The sequence below is a fragment of the Lissotriton helveticus genome, chromosome 12 (genome assembly GCF_964261635.1).
Source record: "Lissotriton helveticus chromosome 12, aLisHel1.1, whole genome shotgun sequence".
In the NCBI taxonomy this organism is placed as follows: Eukaryota; Metazoa; Chordata; class Amphibia; order Caudata; family Salamandridae; genus Lissotriton; species Lissotriton helveticus.
The window spans coordinates 115,079,302-115,098,480 of NC_136073.1; the positions used below are offsets into that span (position 1 = coordinate 115,079,302).

General features: G+C 39.5%; 1 protein-coding gene across 7 annotated transcripts in view; it reads left to right on the forward strand.

Moving 5' to 3' along the window:
- Positions 1-19,179, forward strand: part of LOC144798642 (transmembrane protein 272-like) — a 1,182,125-nt gene that overhangs the window by 993,543 nt on the left and 169,403 nt on the right. Inside the window, exon 2 of one of the 7 annotated variants that reach the window (XM_078669610.1) lies at positions 2,042-2,268. The exons of 5 other annotated variants lie outside the window; for them this stretch is intronic. The gene's annotated coding sequence lies outside the window, so the exon portion shown is untranslated. The remainder of the gene's footprint in view (positions 1-2,041; positions 2,269-19,179) is intronic. One more of the 7 variants, XM_078669613.1, reaches the window with a different exon arrangement.

The window sequence follows — 19,179 nt, forward strand, 5'->3', positions numbered from 1 at the left end:
GACAAAAGAATTGTGGTACAAGGAATTCGGGAGTCAGGTTGTTCCTGTTGTCTGCAAGTACAGATTGTTGTCTTGCCCGCCCTTCCCTGCAGAAGGGTTGCACAGAGTTATGCCCTCATGCATCTCTCACGGCCTCAGCACAGACGGAGGGCTGCTTGCGGCAGGTGGAGGGCTGCTCGCGACACATCTCACGGCATCAGGAGCAGCACAGCAGCACAACAGTGGAAAATCTCCTGTACCACGGTTCCATACAAGGACTTTGTTTTCTGCTTGTTAGCAGGCAGAAGGAGCATTTCAAGCCAGAGTTCCTTGTTTGCCGCCTGATGTCATGTTTCAGTTTGGGACGGCGGGTTGAGTCACCTTGGGGTGTGGTGTCCAAAGTGCGGAGGATGTGATGCGCCACTACATACCGGGAGGCAGCTGTCTAGCTTCCATGGAGCTCTTTGTTTTCCAACCGCTCACCTGCAGTACTTCCCCCTAAGAAAAATTGTCACTTGTCATCCTGTGGAGTCTATTCCACGTGAAAGCTGTTTTTTTTTTCCTGGAGAGTGAAAGTTGGAGTCTAAGGGGATGTAGTGTAGTTTCTATATTCCCAATAGGCTCTGCGCATTGGAATAATATAATCAGCAGTATAGACGTAGGACTGAGGTCATCTAGGTCACTACTGACTATATTAGACTTAATTAGTTTTGCCAGCTAGCTCAGAGGTCACTAGAAACTTTCTTGAATGTTCAGGCAAGAGTTAACCGTCCTGATTTAGACAAGAGGGGATTAGTTTCTGAAAACCGCATAAAACATGACCACTTTGCTCCCTCAGAATGAAGAGTATATCTCTAGAGTCGTGTGAAAACAATAGACGGTTATTTCACTCAGTCAATCGTGTATACTTCGTTTCACCAGAGTGCAGAGAAATAGAGAGACGGCCGTTTTCAATAAAAGGTGTTATTTATTGAGCAGTCTTCTTTCTCATGCAAGAGAAGTGAGTTGCCACAATTGCAATACTTATCATAAAGTAAAGTGCGTACAGTAAAAGGAGTATTATAAAATAATACTGTAAAAGCATTGATATGGTTTCTTAGCCATATGATACTTTAAAATGGATAAAATATATACATACATAAAACATTGACTAACGTACTCAACTGGTGCTTCTAAGATACGCCTACCCCGGTGTACCTGACCTAAGCCTAATACTTGGGAAGGAGTAAGTAAGTTGCAGTTTGGGAAGGAGTAAGTAAGTTGCAGTTTAAGTTAAGTTGGTTATTTGCCAAGAATTCTCTCAAGGCTTTAGTCAGCTCCGTACCTGGGTAAATAGAATGTAAGAGGTCTTGTATCTCTCTCTCTCAGGACTCGATCTCCCAGCAACCCGCAAGGGTGAGTGGAAACACCGGAGCTGGATTTTCTCGGCTGGAGAAAAGACAGCGTCTCTCTCAGTGCGTCAAAATGGGAGGGTGGGCTTCCTTCGGCACTCGCATGAGCTGGGCGTCGGGCAAGTAGATAGCCGCTCTGCTCCAAACCACCGTGTGTTTGCTTAAGGCAACGTTGGTATATTTATACCTGGAAGGTGCAGAGTTTGACGTAAGGTTGGACATAAGACGTCACTAAGAACTAACAGTTCTTTCTGGACTCCAGGAGTTCTTGTTCAAATCAAAACCAAAGCAGGGGGATTTCTCGGGCTGCTGGAGGCTTGGTTTGTTTAAAGAACGCATTGTACTTTCTAGGAGTCTATGGGAGTAGCCCTGCCGTATTTGGACCACATGGGCTATTACTAAATATGGTTATGATTCTTATGCCTTTATAAGGATATTATTTGTGATAACCATATAAGGGCATAAATCGGGAATATCGAATTAGGGTCCTAGATAGAATCACAGCACCCACTCCACGTATTAATGTCCATCATTACTAAATACTAAGCAATCTTAAACATAGAACAATGCATGTGTGTTTTGCAACCCACCCCAAAATACATAAATCGCATTTGAAATGGTATATGGTAAATACACAAAAAAATGAGTATTTGTACTGTACGTTTTTCAAGCAGTGTGTCATACCTCTCCCGAGGGCGCAGGAACAACGAAGAGGGAAAAAACACACAGCGCGACCGCCGCGGACTACACTTCCGGGTTCGCGATACCGGAAAGGACTACAACTCCCGTGAGGCGATGCGCGGCCCATGCGCACTTCACACGGACAGCATTTAAGGAATGGCGGCGCCCGCGGACCCTGTTGATTATTGCTGACGCTGCGCTGAGACATCACAGCAAGGTAAGAGACGGCGTTCTCCTGCGCTTGCTTTCTGGTTCTATACAGGGGAAGCTCAACCCCCCTACCCAGCAGCAGCCTAGTCTGGGCTCGGCGCCTCCCTCACGCGCAAGCGAACTCATTGGAACCACGGAGCCTCCCAGCGCTGTGGGAGTACTATTCGGCACCAAGCAGGTGCAAGGCTACCTTAGTATCCCTGTGAAAGAACCGAACAGTAACCGATCCAGACCTGACTACATACCCTGGGGAGCTAGTGTCTTAACTGCTCTCCCGGTGTAGCGGACTTGTGAACCATCCGAATCACGGAGAGCAGTCTGAATTGTACTGCTTCACGCTCTGGGGAGCTAGTGACTTAACTGCGCTCCTTGAGAAGCGAAAACGTTAACAGGGGTTTCAATTGACATATGGGCTGACGAACTTTGGGTCCTTAACCCCTGGTGAAGCTAATCAGGAGCACTGTACCCCACGTTGGAGAGTGCCAGGACTGGCATTCGTGCGGGGGACGGTTTGAGACCAGTTATTCGATTGGCATTGTCGGCCATTGCGGTGTACCGTGCCCTCCATTGGAGAGTGTCCGGACAGGCACTCATGCGGAGGACGGTTAAGGAAGGCAGCGAACTATAGGGTGGTGTTAACCCTTAGTTGTGCTTCTAGGGATTATCATCCCTACATTGAAACCTCTGTATTACTAGTGAAGAACCCTCAAACCTGTTACTTGAATTGAGTCTGCTTGCTTTCAACACAGAATCGCCACGGGTAAACAATAGGTTCACACCCAATCCCGAGGGCAATCAGGGATTACACAGTGGTATCATTCAGTTAAATGCATATATAGGTGTATATATATATGTATGTATGTGTGTGTGTATGTATATATGTATATATATATATATATGTATATATATATATATACATATATATATATATATACATATATATATATATATATATATATATATATATATATATATATATATATATATATATATATATATATATATATATATTCACTGAGAAAACCATAGGTTATAGACCATATATAGTTAGGAATTAGCATTTAAAAAACCTTATTTTACTCAAACAAAACCATTGAAATTCCATATATAGTTAGTTGTACTAACTATATATCGCGCACCCGCAAGCCACTGCTGATGTCACATATTACATCATTCATGACATGGTCAGTGACATCACTGATGACTACATTCAGTGACTGTATAATTCTGTAAAGTTAAAATATGTCTTACATATTGAAGAATGAGTGGATGTATAAGTGTCTAGATGAAGGATTTAGTAGGGGCATGACTGACTGTATGAGTGACTGATTAAATGTGTCTCACTGAGTGCATGGGTTAGTGACTAAACTGTCTTAATTTGTGCATCATTATGTCTGTTGTTCTGTAAACTGCTGCATGTGTTAATCAGTAGCTATATGATTAACTGTATGGGTTATTGATTGGTTGCCCAAGCATTTGTATGGGAGACTGAGTGTGTGTGTGGGTGGCTGGGAGGTGTATGACTCTTTGCATAGATGTGTGAGCAGTTGATTGACTAGATGTATGGGTTCAAAAGTGCATGTGGAAACAGCTGTATGGGCGGTTGACTGTGTGCATGAGGGTATTGGTGAGTGAATGGATATCTCAGTGCTACATGTTAAAGTAAGTACATATGTAAAATACAGTACATGTGAGAGTTGACATATATAAATAACTGTGCATAAGAGCCAATGAATGTGTGAGTGGCTGTATGGATCATTGTGAACTTGTATCCAGGATTGTATAAGTCAGTAAATATGTTTTAGTATATGTTTGAATAAGTAAGGTGTGTAACTGTATAGTTGAGGAAATGGAGGTGTGATTGATTCTTTGCATGACTGACTAAGTGTCTGAGTAACTCCATGGATGAGTGACAGTCTGAGTGTCTGTTTACACTGAGTGTATCTAAGGTTATATTAGAGTCTGAAGAGGTTCATCGTATTATCACATGAATGATGTCATCAGTGATGTCATCAGTGATGTCATCAGTGATGTCATCAGTGATGTCATCAGTGATGTCATCAGTGATGTCATCAGTGATGTCATCAGTGATGTCACTGACCATGTCATGAATGATGTAATATGTGACATCATCAGCAGTGGATTGCGGGTGCGCGATATATAGTTAGTACAACTAACTATATATGGAATTTCAATGGTTTTGTGTGAGTAAAATAAGGTTTTTTAAATGCTAATTCCTAACTATATATGGTCTATAACCTATGGTTTTTTCAGTGAATTTCATTGGTTTTTTAAAAGCTAATATCTGTAGCTGTAAAATGTATTCTTTAAATCCAAAAATATATTTTATGTTTATTAATTTTTTTTTAATACTTTTTTTTGGTTCGCTCCCGGTTCGCGAACCGGGAAGCTTCCCGTTAGCTCATCTTGATGCCGCGACCCAGTCCGCAAACCGGTAAACGTTCCTTTAGCGCAACTGCCGCGTTAGAAATCAACATCGTGACGCGTCGCGGAAGCGCGACTTATCATGCTGTCGTGTAATGCGTCTTATGACGCGCTGCGTTAGCGCACCCGGAAGTGCTCCGGTACGCGAACTGAGACGCGAAGCGCAGCTCCCCGGAAGCGATCCGCGGCGCGTTCCGCAGCGCGTAACTTAAGCGTAAGAGGTCATGTGACTTGTTGATAAAACTTTTCATTGGTTCATTTCACTTTTGGTTTCATAATGATGTAAGGCTAGGTCAGGTGACCTAAAAATAACACTTTTCATTGGTTTAGAACTATTGTTATCCCAAATGATGAAAACCCCTCCTTTCCTCACTCTGACTTTCATCTTTGTGAGAGGAAGACCATTTTTGATAGCTGAGCAATGGCTTCAATAGTTGCTTCAGCTGGTGCACCCCCACCACCACCTCCACCTCCTCATGGGAAGAGAGGACCACCTCCCCAGTTTATCAGCCAGACAGAGGAGGAAGAGGATGAACTAGGGGAAGAGGAGACCGAAGGACCACAGTTCTTACAGGAGGTGCCCCGGGTTTCCCGTCGGAAAGCCAGCTTTATTTGGCAGTTTTTTTCACTCCCTCGAGGGCAAAAAAAAGTAAATGCTAGGTATGTCACCTGCCTGATTTGTAAAGACCGGTTATCTAGAGGCACTGATAAAAATATAGCTACGGAAACTATACAATGCATCGTCACATGACCAGGTGGCATCCATTGAACTACAGCCAGGCGGAGATACGTGACATGCAAGATAACCCAACAACCACTCCTGTGGCCAGGTCAACATCACTAATATCGTTGACAGGAGCAGAGGCACGGGAAACCGTGCCAAACATTCAGGAGAATTTTGCTCATATGAAATTTACTTGTATGTACTGCGGTGCATTGCTGTCTTGTGGTAACATGAGCATTACGTTAATCAACCTAGCTTATGTAAATCACAATTGCCCTAACCGCCCCAGACAGTAATGTTTTTTTTTTTTGCTCCTGTTGAGCCCTTTTCAATGCCTGTTTTTTGTTGTTTCCCCTCCATCAAAAACAAAAAAAAACATAACTGTTAAAAAAATACAAAAAAAACGTTAAAAAAAATATATAAAACAACAAAAACATTAAAAAAAAAAGTTCTTTTAAGAACTACCTCCCCTTTCAAAAAAAAATTGCTAGAATGTTCGCTTCCCCGTTCGCTTCCCGGTTCGCAAACCGGGAGCGAACCAAAAATTAAAAAAAAAAAAAGAATAAGTATAAGGGAAGTAAACAGAGTAATGTTAAAAGAAAGACAGCTATAGGGAGTAAACCAGAGATACTGTTTAATAGATCTATTTACCGAAGAAAAGATGGAAGAGGGTATAATTGTGAAAAACAAAATAGATAAGGAAGTGAAAGAAAAAAAAGAGAGTAGAACAATAACAAAGAAGAGTTTCTTGGAGAATGTGAGTGAATGTTCAAAATCAGAGTAAAACATGTGGAATAAATGAGAAAAAACAGAAAACAAAAAAGAAAAAATAACAGAAAAAGATTAATTGAAACAGCAAAGAAATGTAAATAACATAGAGCCATATCATCAACATAGGCAAAAGTTTTGCAGCTTTTATCGGCAGAAATGTGTCGCTAAAGCCGCTTTTGCGGCGGAAAACTGCCGCTAAAACCACTTTTGCAACACTTTTCTGCCAATAAAAACAGCAATAATTTTATTGGCTGTGTTCATAATATGCCCCTTAGTGTGCTTCAACTACACAGAAGAAGCATAATGAACAAGTAGTGAAAGAGTGATCAGTCAAAGACACTAAGAGTAATAGAGACGGAGTGAGTGAACAAGAGTGAGGAACTATGAGAAGAGAGGGACTGAGAAAAGGAGTGGAAGGAGTAGAGTAAGTAGGTAATAGAGAAAGGAATGAGGGAAGTAGCAAAGGCAGGAAACTGAGGGTTAAAGAAATGAAGCTGTCGAACTACTAGTAGGTGAATGTGATAGAAATGTAACGAAAAGAGTACAAAACATTTACCTTAGAATTGTCATTAACTTACTCACTTTTTGTTTTTATACTTTCAATCTGTGAAAGAGAACAAACATTTGAAAAATATTAAAACATGTATTTAAAAATTAGAAAAGACAAGGGAAAAGATTGAAGGACAAACAGTTTTTCAACAACTTTGACACTTACAGAAGCTTCTGCTTCTCCAGGCCCCCTACACAGTCCTAAAGATATACATTTTAAACTAACAGTATCTTGATGCAGATGAAGTGAGGCCGATCTTAAAAATGGTGCATCTTTTGCACTGCTGTTGTCTCACAAAAGTGTCAAAAGACACTAACATTTTAAATGTTTGTTTCAGGGTGCCAATAAGATGTGTCCTATCCAGAGGTTTGTTTGAGGTGAGGCCTACTCAGGGTTCCAAATGAAATTTCGAGTTGTTGAAGAGAACAGAGAACATAATACATGTGAAGGCCTACCAATGAAGTAAGTCATGTCCACTTCACACTTGAACAAAGGCCAGACCTCTTCTGTGTCCGTGGACAGACCTAAACTTCATCTGCACAATGTCATTCGTAAACTTAGGAAACACAGGTGATGTAATTGAAAAATGTGGAGTTTCTTTTCCTCATTTCACAATCACATCACCTGTGTTGCCTTTGGTTAGGTATCTCATAGTGCAGATGGAGTCTAGCATATCAAAGAGTACATAGACGTTGAGCAGTATATACATCAATTTTGACATTTACAGAAGACTTAGCTTCTTATCTTGTTGGAGATGAAGTCAGGCCTGTCTTGCAACATGGTGCATCGTTTGCATCACTGCTGCATCGGTTTCATGTGGCACGGGTTTTTTACAGCATGACACATCTGCCTAGATGCATCAATTTGTAATTTTGTCGCCTCATAGCAAATCTTTTGCACCGCCGCTGCATCACAAAAGTGACGCACAGTGGCGCAAAAGAGGCATACACCTATCATAAATCTGTCCCTAACATTTGAAATGATTGATTCAGGATGACGATAAGGTGTGGCCTCTCTAGAGGTTTGTTTAAGGTGAGGCCTACTCAGGATTGCATATCAAATTTATGCTTGTTGAAGAATACAGAGGAGATAATACATGTGAAGGCCTACCAATGAAGTAAGTCATGTCCACTTCACTCTTGAACAAAGGCCAGACCTCTTCTGTGTCCGTGGACAGACCTAAACTTCATCTGCACAATGTCATTCGTAAACTTAGGAAACACAGGTGATGTAATTGAAAAATGTGGAGTTTCTTTTCCTCATTTCACAATCACATCACCTGTGTTGCCTAGGCTTAGGTATCTCATAGTGCAGATGTAGTGCAGCATATTAAACAGTACCCAGAAGTGCAGCACTGCATGCAACAACTTTGACACTTACAAAAGCTTCAGCTTCTGCATGCCCCCTACACAGTGCTAATTATATACATTTTAAACTGATGGTATCTTGCTGGAGATGAACTGAAACCTATCTTGCAACATGGTGCATCTTTTACACAAAAGTGACCCACAATGGAGCAAAAGAGGCGCACGGCCACCATAAATCTGACCCTAACATTTTAAATGATTGTTTCAAGATGCCAATAAGGTGTAACCTATGCACAGATTTGTTTCAGGTAAGTCCTACTCAGGGTTGCAGATGGAATTTAGGTTTGTTGAAGAATACAGAGGAGATAATACATGTGGAGGCCTACCAACGAAGTGAGTCATGTCCACTGCACTCTTGAACAAATGTCAGACCTCCTCTGTCTCCAGGAACAGGCCTAAACCTCATCTACACAATGTGATGTGTAATGTTAGGAAACACAGGTAATATAATTGAAAAACGTGCAATTTATTTTGCTCATTCCACAATCATATCACCTGTGTTTCCTTTGCTTAGGTATCTCATTGTGGAAATGTAGTCTATCATATGAAAGACTACGTAGAATATGAGCACTGTATGCAACAACTTTGACACTTACAGAAGCCTCTCCTTCTCCATGCCTCCTACACAGTTCTAAATGTACATCATAAATGCAAACAGTACAGAATTAATTATACATGTTAAATGGTTTATTTTTGCTGTTCTCAGAATGTATCAAATTTCACTAAAAACAGTGACTTGAAGGTATTCATCATATAACAGCGGGGGAAAAAAACCACAATCAAAATGAATGTGTTTAAAAAACCCATACAACATAACAAATCCGAATTCAGAACTCCTTAAAGTTAACTTACTTTCCATGACGTTGAAGGATGTCCTATGAACAGCTTACACTCTGTTGTGCTGTTATTACTTTCAGACCGCCACTTTCTGAAAGAAAACCTCCATCATTTTGAAAAACATGTTACATACAATAAATGACTTCTTGCTCTCTACCACACGTTTCCACAAGGCCAAATCATGTCTGAGCCATTTATAACTCTTAGAATTCTTGTAAGCCAATTCCTTCATGTTGTATTTCCGCAACTTTCACAATTAAAATATTGAAGATCATTTTCACAATCCTGGACTAGTAATATCTTCCCCTTCTTGCTCAGTCATGTTCTACATTTCCTATGATACTGCTTACTATGAAGCAGACTTACACTACCTCTATGACTACTACAATTATTTAATTCTCTACATCACTTTTAATCACAAAGCAATGTAAAACAGTAGACCGCATTGCAGACTTGCATTCCCTCTACTCCATGTTTTGATTGGCTGCTTCAATTAGCTTATAAAAAGAAACAGTTTTTCTGAACTAATTCAAAGTGCACTTATTTCTCCATGACGTCCAGTGTTATGGTAAGAAGTTATGTCTCTGTACTACACTTATCCTCAAGGCCAAGTCGTGTAGGAGCCATTAGAACTTCTTGAAATTCCTCAGAGCACATCCCGAGATTCTTTCCCTAAAATTTTGGTTTTAAAAACACCAGGTAAGAGTTTTTAAGGTCATACGGCAATTTTGTTTTGAAAATTAAAACAGAATCATTGCAGAATGACCAGCCATTTCTAGACTTTAAATAAGCTGTGTAATGTCCTGATGTTATTGAAGGACCGTCATGATATATAATTGCTGCAGTTACAAAAGTCCTTCCTGATATTGACAACTGTGAAGCCACAACATTTTTAATTAAAGTTGTCAATTTTGTTCCATCAGGCCTACATCGTTGGAACATTAAAATAACATACTGGCCATATGTTCGTATAAATAATGTGGACATCATTTCAGATTTACATTGGCTACACCATGTTGTGATCAGCTGCTTTTACTAGTTTATTAAAAGAGACTGATTTACTGTCTGGCAAAGTTAAATATATAAATCTTTCTGAGTCTACACTAGTAGTACTTGATACTCTACAGTTCTCGCAGTCATGCTGCCATTGATAAGAAAGCCCAAACAGGTCTACATCTACACCTTCAGCATGCAATACATCAAGCATATACATTAAAAACTCCTGACAATCTTGCTGAATATTTTGAGAGAATTGTGTTTGGCCTGAACATCTGTCTAACAGATTTCGAATTTCAGACACACTTTCTATTTTTGTTCTATCAGTGCTACATTTCTCTAACACAGAATTTAACAAACTGCAAAATCTTTGATCAGAATTGACCACAATCTCTTCTTTTACATTTTCTAGAGAAAACAAAACATTAACCACTACATTAGCAGAGCAGTTGACACCAGAACTGTTTTCAAATTGAAAACCAACAACATCTTCAACAGAATCCTTTTTGTTTCTGCTTATAATTTCAGGTTCATCGACTTTTCGTCTTTTTGCTACAACCTCCCCAGTATTGGTCACATTTCTTCGTTTCCGGCCTACCACACGTTTCTCAAACAAAGGATATTGAGGCAAATGTGGCGCATACTCTCTTCTTAACCTATTGTATTCCTTAACACAATCTAGATCCGCACAAATGTTTGTGACATCACACTCAATCAAGTACAATCCCGATAAAGTTCTAACTCGTGACAATGCCACATATGCCATACCCTCCTTGAACACAGAACTGCCAATATTCACCAATGCACTGTCTACACTTAAACCTTGCGATTTATGGATTGTCACCGTATATGCCAAGCAAACAGGAAACTGCTTACGGCGAACATATAAGTCTTTTACAAGCAAAAATCTAGCAGAACAACGACCAATTAGCTGTACTTCCTCAATGCCATCAAATTTAATTTAAAAAAATTCAATTCCATCTCTATTTCTGTATTTTACAAAATCAACAACATTACCCATTGATCCATTTACCAGACCTCTTTCAACATGTAAATTCCTTCTTAAAATTATACGGCAGTTAAAGCACACATTCAGAGTCTTTTCAAAACCTGCAGTTTTAGATATAGTCTTCTCTAATGAATCCAATTTTGTTTTCAAATTCTCAGACAAAATAATTGTTGATCCCATATGCTCTACTCTGTCAATAGCTTCCAGTCTCACAATCTCTTGCTTTTCTAAATGCAACATTTTGTTGTTGAATTTGGCACATTCTGCAAGAGTTGGCATCAAACATATTCCAGATTTCTTCTCAGTAATTTTCTGAAAAATATTCTCAGGCACAACATCTTGTTCTGGATATAAATTTGACAGTAATCGTGCATGTAAAGCTTCTTTCCCATGCTCGGTCACTTTTCCAATTCTAACATCTTGTAGAATAGTCTTGTAAACTTCATCCTTCGCCTGACGCATATTTTCATGCAGTTCAGCATAATTGAAGATTAACCATATATTGACGTTGCCAATGCTCCCTAGGCACTTCCTGGTATCTTCATGCGTGAGCATTTTGAACACAGGTTGCCCTTTCACTGGTGTCCGCTGCAGAAGATCTCCGAAAACAATGATGTGTTTGCCACCAAATAACACATCATACTCTGTTTTGAGAACTTCTTGCATTCTCAAATGCACAAAGGCAAGCATGACATTGGAAACCATGCTTACTTCGTCAATGATAAGAAGTTTCATTTTCCTCAAGATTCTTGAAACTTCACAACAAGCATCTCCAGATAGCTTGTGATATTGTAATTTGTTGTCATGCTCCACTGGCAGCATCAGTAAACGATGTAAAGTAATCCCTTTAATGTTATGTGCTGCCAGTCCAGTTGGAGCAGTGACCACACAAGACAGCGATGACTCTGTCCTTTCCTGCAAATAACATGAAATTGCTTTAATAAGGAAACTTTTTCCAGTTCCCGCTTCTCCACTCACGTACAGTCGGACAGGCTTCAACGACGTACATGATCACTCTTTCTTCTCATGACTTAATCCATGATCAATTTGCATGGTAACTTCGTCATATATTTTCCTCTGCTCAACGTTGAGTTGTCTTTCCAACTCTTCTAAGTTAACCGCATCCCCCTGAGCATGTGCCATGGCTCTTTCCACTTCATTCATAGCAGTGGCAGCTTCATTTTCGATAACAGGTCCTCCTAGTGGATCCTGACTCAATGAAGCAGAACTCTGACTGTCCTGAGAACTGTCTCTGGCAATCTCGGCTGCAATCGTTGCTTCCTGCTCAATTTCCGCATTCAACATTTCTACATATTTGGGAAAAGCAGGACATTCTATGGTCTCCTTGGCAGCATTGAAAGAGTCTTCGTAACAGAGGAAATCTCCAAGCAGTTCCTCTTCTGCACGCCAAGGCTTGAAAAGTTGCAAAAGTGCTAAATAGAAAAACTCCTTTTTTTCAGGAGATTCGCCACTCAATTTTCGATGGTTTACCAAGTGGCATTTTCTTTGCTTGACCAGACATCCCTCACTTCCTATTACAGCATACACTCCTTTCTCAGTATCTTCTTTGATGTTCCTCTTGAATATGTAATTTTGAAGAACCTCATACAGACAAACATTCTCGAGGTGACTGCTTCGATTTGAATAATATGTATCCAACACGTTGGTCTTCAAAATGTCGGTACTGTTTGGCTTCTTTTCCGCCAAATACTCAATTTCCCGCACAGGTTTGACAACTCGATTACGCATTGCAGCAAGACCAAGACTCGCCCAAACGATACTCCTGGACTTGGCATAGAGACTTGCTGAAGACAACCGGTCAGAACATTCGTAAGCTCAGATTTCTCGATGCGACAACATCTTCAGACTGAAACTGTACAACTTCTTGCTGAGGCTCTTTTCATGGGAAATGTCCTCCCACATATCCTTCAATTCTGTCTTCTCTTTTTTGGTGATGTAAGATGTCACATACCGAGCCACAGCCATACAGTTATCAGCCACAAACTGTATATCCATGTTAGCATTCCACATGGACAAAATCACCGGGTTGTAGTCGTTGATGTACTTAGACTCTTCGTTCCTCTTCAAATTGTATGTGTTTTTAGGTGATTTCTTCATCACATTATGTCGCAGCGAAGACATCAAACTGTTTACTCTTCCTTTAGAAATCACCGGTCGTGGAAAGCCGAAACGACATTTGGTGTAGAACTTGTCCTTGTTTCGGAATTTACGACGACAGTACTTTCCACATCGATGGCTTTGGAAACGTAGAACTTTTTCTCTTAGGCTTTTCTTCTCCTTTGCGTTTGGAACAGCACACGTAGAATACTGTTGTATGAAACTCATCACTGAGTCTTCTGGATCCGTTCTAAATTTAGGTGCATCCTTGATCCACAGCAACATATGTATATGAGGAGCACCTCTTGCTTGGTACTCCTTTCTCCAGAAGAAATCCAACACCTCTCCAAGAGGTGGATTCTTCTTATTCATGATGAAAGACATCATAGCTTCAAATCTATGATTGAAGTACCTACATACATTGACTGGATCCAAAGAGCACAGTTCTCCGGGTGTCTTGAATTCGAGGTTTTCGATGTTTCCATTTGCCTCTCGTAGAAATTCAAGTAAGTCTTCCCAGCCATACTCGGCACAGCTCAGAGTGAGGAACCATGTGGGAGTTCCTAAGTTCCTCAGCATACATTTTAAATCACCATGACGACGGTACCAGTACTCAGTACCACGCTGACACGCCATGAGATTAATCAGGTGAGAATCCAAAATACTGTCTTGGACATTGACTTTATCCATAAAGTCACTTGCCAAGATGTTTTGCATGTGTATACCACTTTTCAAGATGTGGTTCACTGCATATGACAGTCCAGACAGATCGCTTTCAAACAGGAGATGAAACAAATAGGGAATGCATTGTCGAAACCTAGCATCTCCTGCATACAATCGCAAAGTTCGGTATTCAGAAGCAGGAATTTGATGAGGTCGCTCATCATATCTTCCTCCCTGACCTGTTGGAAAAAGCTGTGGGAAACACCGAGCTTCCAAAATTTCCTCCCAAACACTAATGGGACTCCCTTTGGCTTGTTTCATTTGAAACAACTCAATAGCATTCCCCATGACTTCCTTGGAATGCAAAGGATGAACACTATAATGTTCATATATTTCTTCACTAGTAGAGGGTTCTACTTTCTCAATTTGACCAGCACACAAATCGCTATCCTCTTCCTCACTTACTTCCTCTTCTGCAACATATACATTCTTATAGTATTTATTATTTTTTTTCAAATACAATGTTGCCTTTTTAACTTTCCTAACATCCACTAAATCTTGCCATATTTTCTTATTCTTTGTCGGAACCCCATTAACTAAGATAACCAGAGGTTCCTCTTCCACTTTTTCTACTCCAATTGTGTTAATGTTTTTCTTCAAATCTAGAGGCAAATAAACAACTCTTCCCTTTAATCCTCTCTGTAAATCTGATGGAGGCAATTTCCCTGTCGTTGGTTCCATTCTTACAATAGCCTGAAAGGGATGGATACTTTGAATCAAAATAGATTCATAAGTATTTAAATCCTTCAATTCAGAAGGAATCTCAACCAATTCCAGATTATTATGAACTGCTCTAGCAGGCATCTGGTTTTGATTTAATTTGTTACAACAATAAGTACATACACATTGATCCAATCCCAAATCAAAACAATTTTCTACCATCAAGTATGTTGTGAAATCCTTCCATTCACTATTATTTTCCCTTTCACTTTTTGCATATAAATCCACTAACTTAGTCTGATTCTTATAATAAGTGCGTCGACAACACACACAAGTGAAATTTGGCCGCTCACTTGATTTCACCTGAAACGTCGCAATTTCCCCCTGGAAATTATCTGTACTGGAAACCTGTACACTATCTTCCACATTACCCGCTTCTTCTTGGTCAATTTCAACATTCTCCTCTTTACTTCCAAAGTAACAAAACTCAATTTCTTCACATATATTCTTCACATCTATTTCATAACCATGCAAAAGAGCAGCGCATAATTGTTTAAGCATAATTGCTGGACTCTTAGCATAATACAACATTCTAACTAATTTCCTCACTTTATTATGATGCACTGCTAGCATCCTGAAATGATGAAAAACACTCTGGCATACTCTCCTGGAAAGACAAGCCAGTGAATGACCATGCAAACCTGTCACTTCTCAAACTCTGCAAGGATCTAATTCTTGCAACAACTTCATTTTCTGCTTCAAACTTTTCTTATTAAATGACCGTACAAAATCACAAAGCAAATTGATGGAATCCTGTCACACACTGCAAATACTACTACACTTCCAGGTATACACAGGACCCTTAGGACGTCTTCCTAAAACCTCATTACCTAACACCTCTTCTGCCTCTGTTGTCACAAGTTTTTCTTTTTCAACTGGACAACCATCTTTCACTTCATAAGCTCGACCACTGGTGTCAACTGCATGCACGAAATCATTATCCTGGAAATAACTCTCCTCATTAAAAAATGCCTCACAGCTTGAACTATGCATCCATTCTCCAGAAAAAACTTCACAAAAATTACTACGATTAACTATTCTCTTCCATCTACTATTTCTTTTGAAATCATAAATTGCCTTGTTTAGCTTCCTAATTCTATTGATTATCAAAATAAATAACTTACGTTTAATTTCAAATGCCTGATCAATCACTTTCTCAACTATTTTTTTTCTCTTATAAAAAACCACTTTCTGTTGACCTTTCTTAATATTTTTTAACAAATTGCCAATTATCCTGTTGCGGAACATTCGTTTACGAATGTCCCTAAACTGTTGTTTCCTTCTACTATCATGCACAGAGTTATCTCTTGCTCTAGCAGTAACATTTTTCATTGGCCTTTCCTTTCCGTTTGAATTGCTTCTCTTTTTCTGGACTGAAACATTTTCTGTAGTAATATTTTTTTTACTACTGATATTTCTTATGAATGTTTTTGTACTCTTACCCGGTGCTTTCTTGGTGACTTGACAAATCTTTTTGTTAGAGGACTGCTGCTTTTTTTCATTGACCTGCTGTCTTTGACGTTTTGCAGCCTTTCTCAGTCTTTCTTTGGTTGGCATGCTGAAATCTTGAAATGATATGCAGTTGAATCTGTGGTAAAATATATTAAAAAATGTTATTAACCACTATTACCCAACAGTAAATCAATAACAGTAATCAAAAACTTAAAACACTACTTGACATTTTTACATAGAAGATTTTTTAGTGCTTGGCAAATTTAGAATACAGAAATAGCAGAAAAGAAATGGAATTTATATTCATTTTACCTGTGCTGTTTTATATGTGAATCTGATCTAATTTTATGAGCATATTTTAATATTTTATTGAAGACACTACACAACCTGTTTTTGAAGGTGTCTTTATTTTTAAATTAAACGGTTTACATTTTTACTTTTTATTTATTATACATTTTTAAAATAAATGTTTATAGTTCCATAGGCTCAAGCACGTCCGCTTCCCATCCTATGTCATACAATTCTGACAAATCTGCATCCTCATCACGTTCTTCTTCATCCTCAGGATTTAAATCATCCAAGGGATCAACATCCACTGATGTTTCAATTACGAGTTCAATGATGAGGTCGAAATCAACTGATTGCTGATTGTCGCTCATGTTGATGTTGTCTTTATCTTTAAAGAAAGATAACAACAATGAGATGTTGCAGAGTAAGAGACAAATCTCAGAGATTATAATAGTAAAATTGTTTAACAAGAGTAACATTTTGCACCTATTATTTAGCCATGTCCAGCGATGCTGAGGAGGTGAATCCTATGTCCAATTTTTCAGTGAACAGGACTCCTCTTCTTAACCTTGGATAAGCCTCACCGACTCTGTGTCCCCTGCACATACTTAAATGTAAAGGGGCAGATTTATGTTAACTGGCACATCCCCAGGGATGCACCAGTTAACGTACGCCACTGCTCTGCCACCCATGGTGTGCCGCATTTACAATCCGATAGGACAAAGCTGCGTCAAAACCCTGCGCCTGCTTGAAGCAGTCATAGGTCTTGACGCAGCATTGTGGAGATGGAGCACCCCTGAGCCTTGCTGGAGCTGCATCGCACTTGCAATACAACTCCAGCAATGCGCCACCTTTACGGCACAGATGCGTCACGCATCTGTGCCGTTTTTGCCCCATGGTGCGCCGCATTGTAAATGCAGCACACCATGGGTGGCGGAACAGCGGCGCAGGATGACTGGCACATCCCTGGTGATGCGCCAGTCATCATAAATCTATCCCTAAGCTTCTTATCTTGTTAGAGATGAACTGCCATATGTATCATCAAACTATTTTGCATTTCCTAAATAGCGAATTTTAAGGAATAAATAGCGATTCTTTACCATTCCTAATTTGCGATGAGCAAATTGCTAATTGCAAATTACCCATTCATTTCCATGGGCCAGGAGGCCCATAGGAATGAAGGTGCAATTTGCGATTAGCAATTAGCTCATCGCAAATTAGGAATTTTTCCAAGGGTGCAGGGGTGTCTCAAGAACACCCTGCTGCACCCCTGAAAAAGAAATTTGGGGGCATATGGCGCACATACATGCCCTAAGGGCATGTATGGGCGTCATATGGCACATTTTGTTTTTTGGAAAAAAAGCTTTTTGAAAAGAATTCGCAAATTACCACCAACTAGAAGTTGGTGGTAATTTGCAAATCCTTAATGGCATTTTTTGCATATTTTTTGTTTGATACATTGCATTTAAGAAATCGCAAAATTTGCAAATCCTTCAGTGCAATCGCAAAATAAGGAATAGCAAATTTTGCTATTCCTTATTTTGCATCAAACTTGTTTGATACATACCATTTGTCTAATTAGCATTCGCAAAGGCCGAAATTCACAGAATTTCGGCCTTTGCGAATGCTAATTAGCTTGATACATATGGCCCCAAGTGAGGCCTGTCTTGCAACATGGTGCATCTTTTGCATCACTGCTGCATGGGTTTCATGTGGCACGGTGTTTTTTACACCATGACACATCTGCCTAAATGCATCGATTTGTAATTTTGTCGCCTCATAGCAAATCTTTTGCACCGCCGCTGCATCACAAAAGTGACGCACAGTGGCGCAAAAGAGGCATACACCTATCATAAATCTGTCCCTAGCATTTTAAATGATTAATTCAGGATGACGATAAGGTGTGGCCTATCCAGAGGTTTGTTTAAGGTGAGGCCTACTCAGGATTGCAGATCAAAGTTACGCTTGATGAAGAATACAGAGGAGATAATACATGTAAAGGTCTACCAATGAAGTAAGTGATGTCCACTTCATTGCGCCAGTCATTACAAATGTATCCCTAAGCTTCTTATCTTGTTAGAGATGAACCGCCATATGTATCATCAAACTATTTTGCATTTCCTAAATAGCGAATTTTAAGGAATAAATAGCGATTCTTTACCATTCCTAATTCCTTTACCTCAAAAACGATTTTCAAGTCATAATTTGAAAACACTGCCCACAGGGAAATGACTTAAAATGTCCTTAAGACACATGAAAGTAAGCCTTTGCAACTTTTTTGGGTCACTTTTAACATGGCTATGTAACTCAAACAGTCAAAATCTAAATTTACCATGCACAGGTGGGAGCATATTTACAAGGAATTTGCTCCACGGGGAAAGGTCTTTTAATTTAATATGGGAAAAATAACATCAGAGACACTGAAATGCCTTATAAAGAAGCATACACCATTATGTCCTTGTCATAAATTTTAAAACCATTCCTTTTCCCCAAAAACGATTTTCAAATCATAATTTGAAAACACTCCACATGGGGAAATGACTTAAAATGTCCTTAAGACACATGAAAGCGTTTTTTGATTGCCTTTGCAGCATGTTTGGGTCACTTTTAACATGGCTATGTAACGCAAACATTCAAAATCTAAATTTGCCATGCACAGGTGGGAGCATATTTACAAGCACTTTGCTCCACAGGGAAAGGTCTTGCATTAAAATGGGAAAAATAACATCAGAGACACTCAATTGCCTTATAAAGAAGCATACACCATTATGTCCTTGTCATAAATTTTAAAACCATTCCTTTTCCTCAAAAACGATTTTCAAGTCATAATTTGAAAACACTCCACAGCTCCTATGCACATGAAAACCCTGTCAGTACTAATACTTCACATTTTCTCCAATTACATTTTCTCAAAGAAA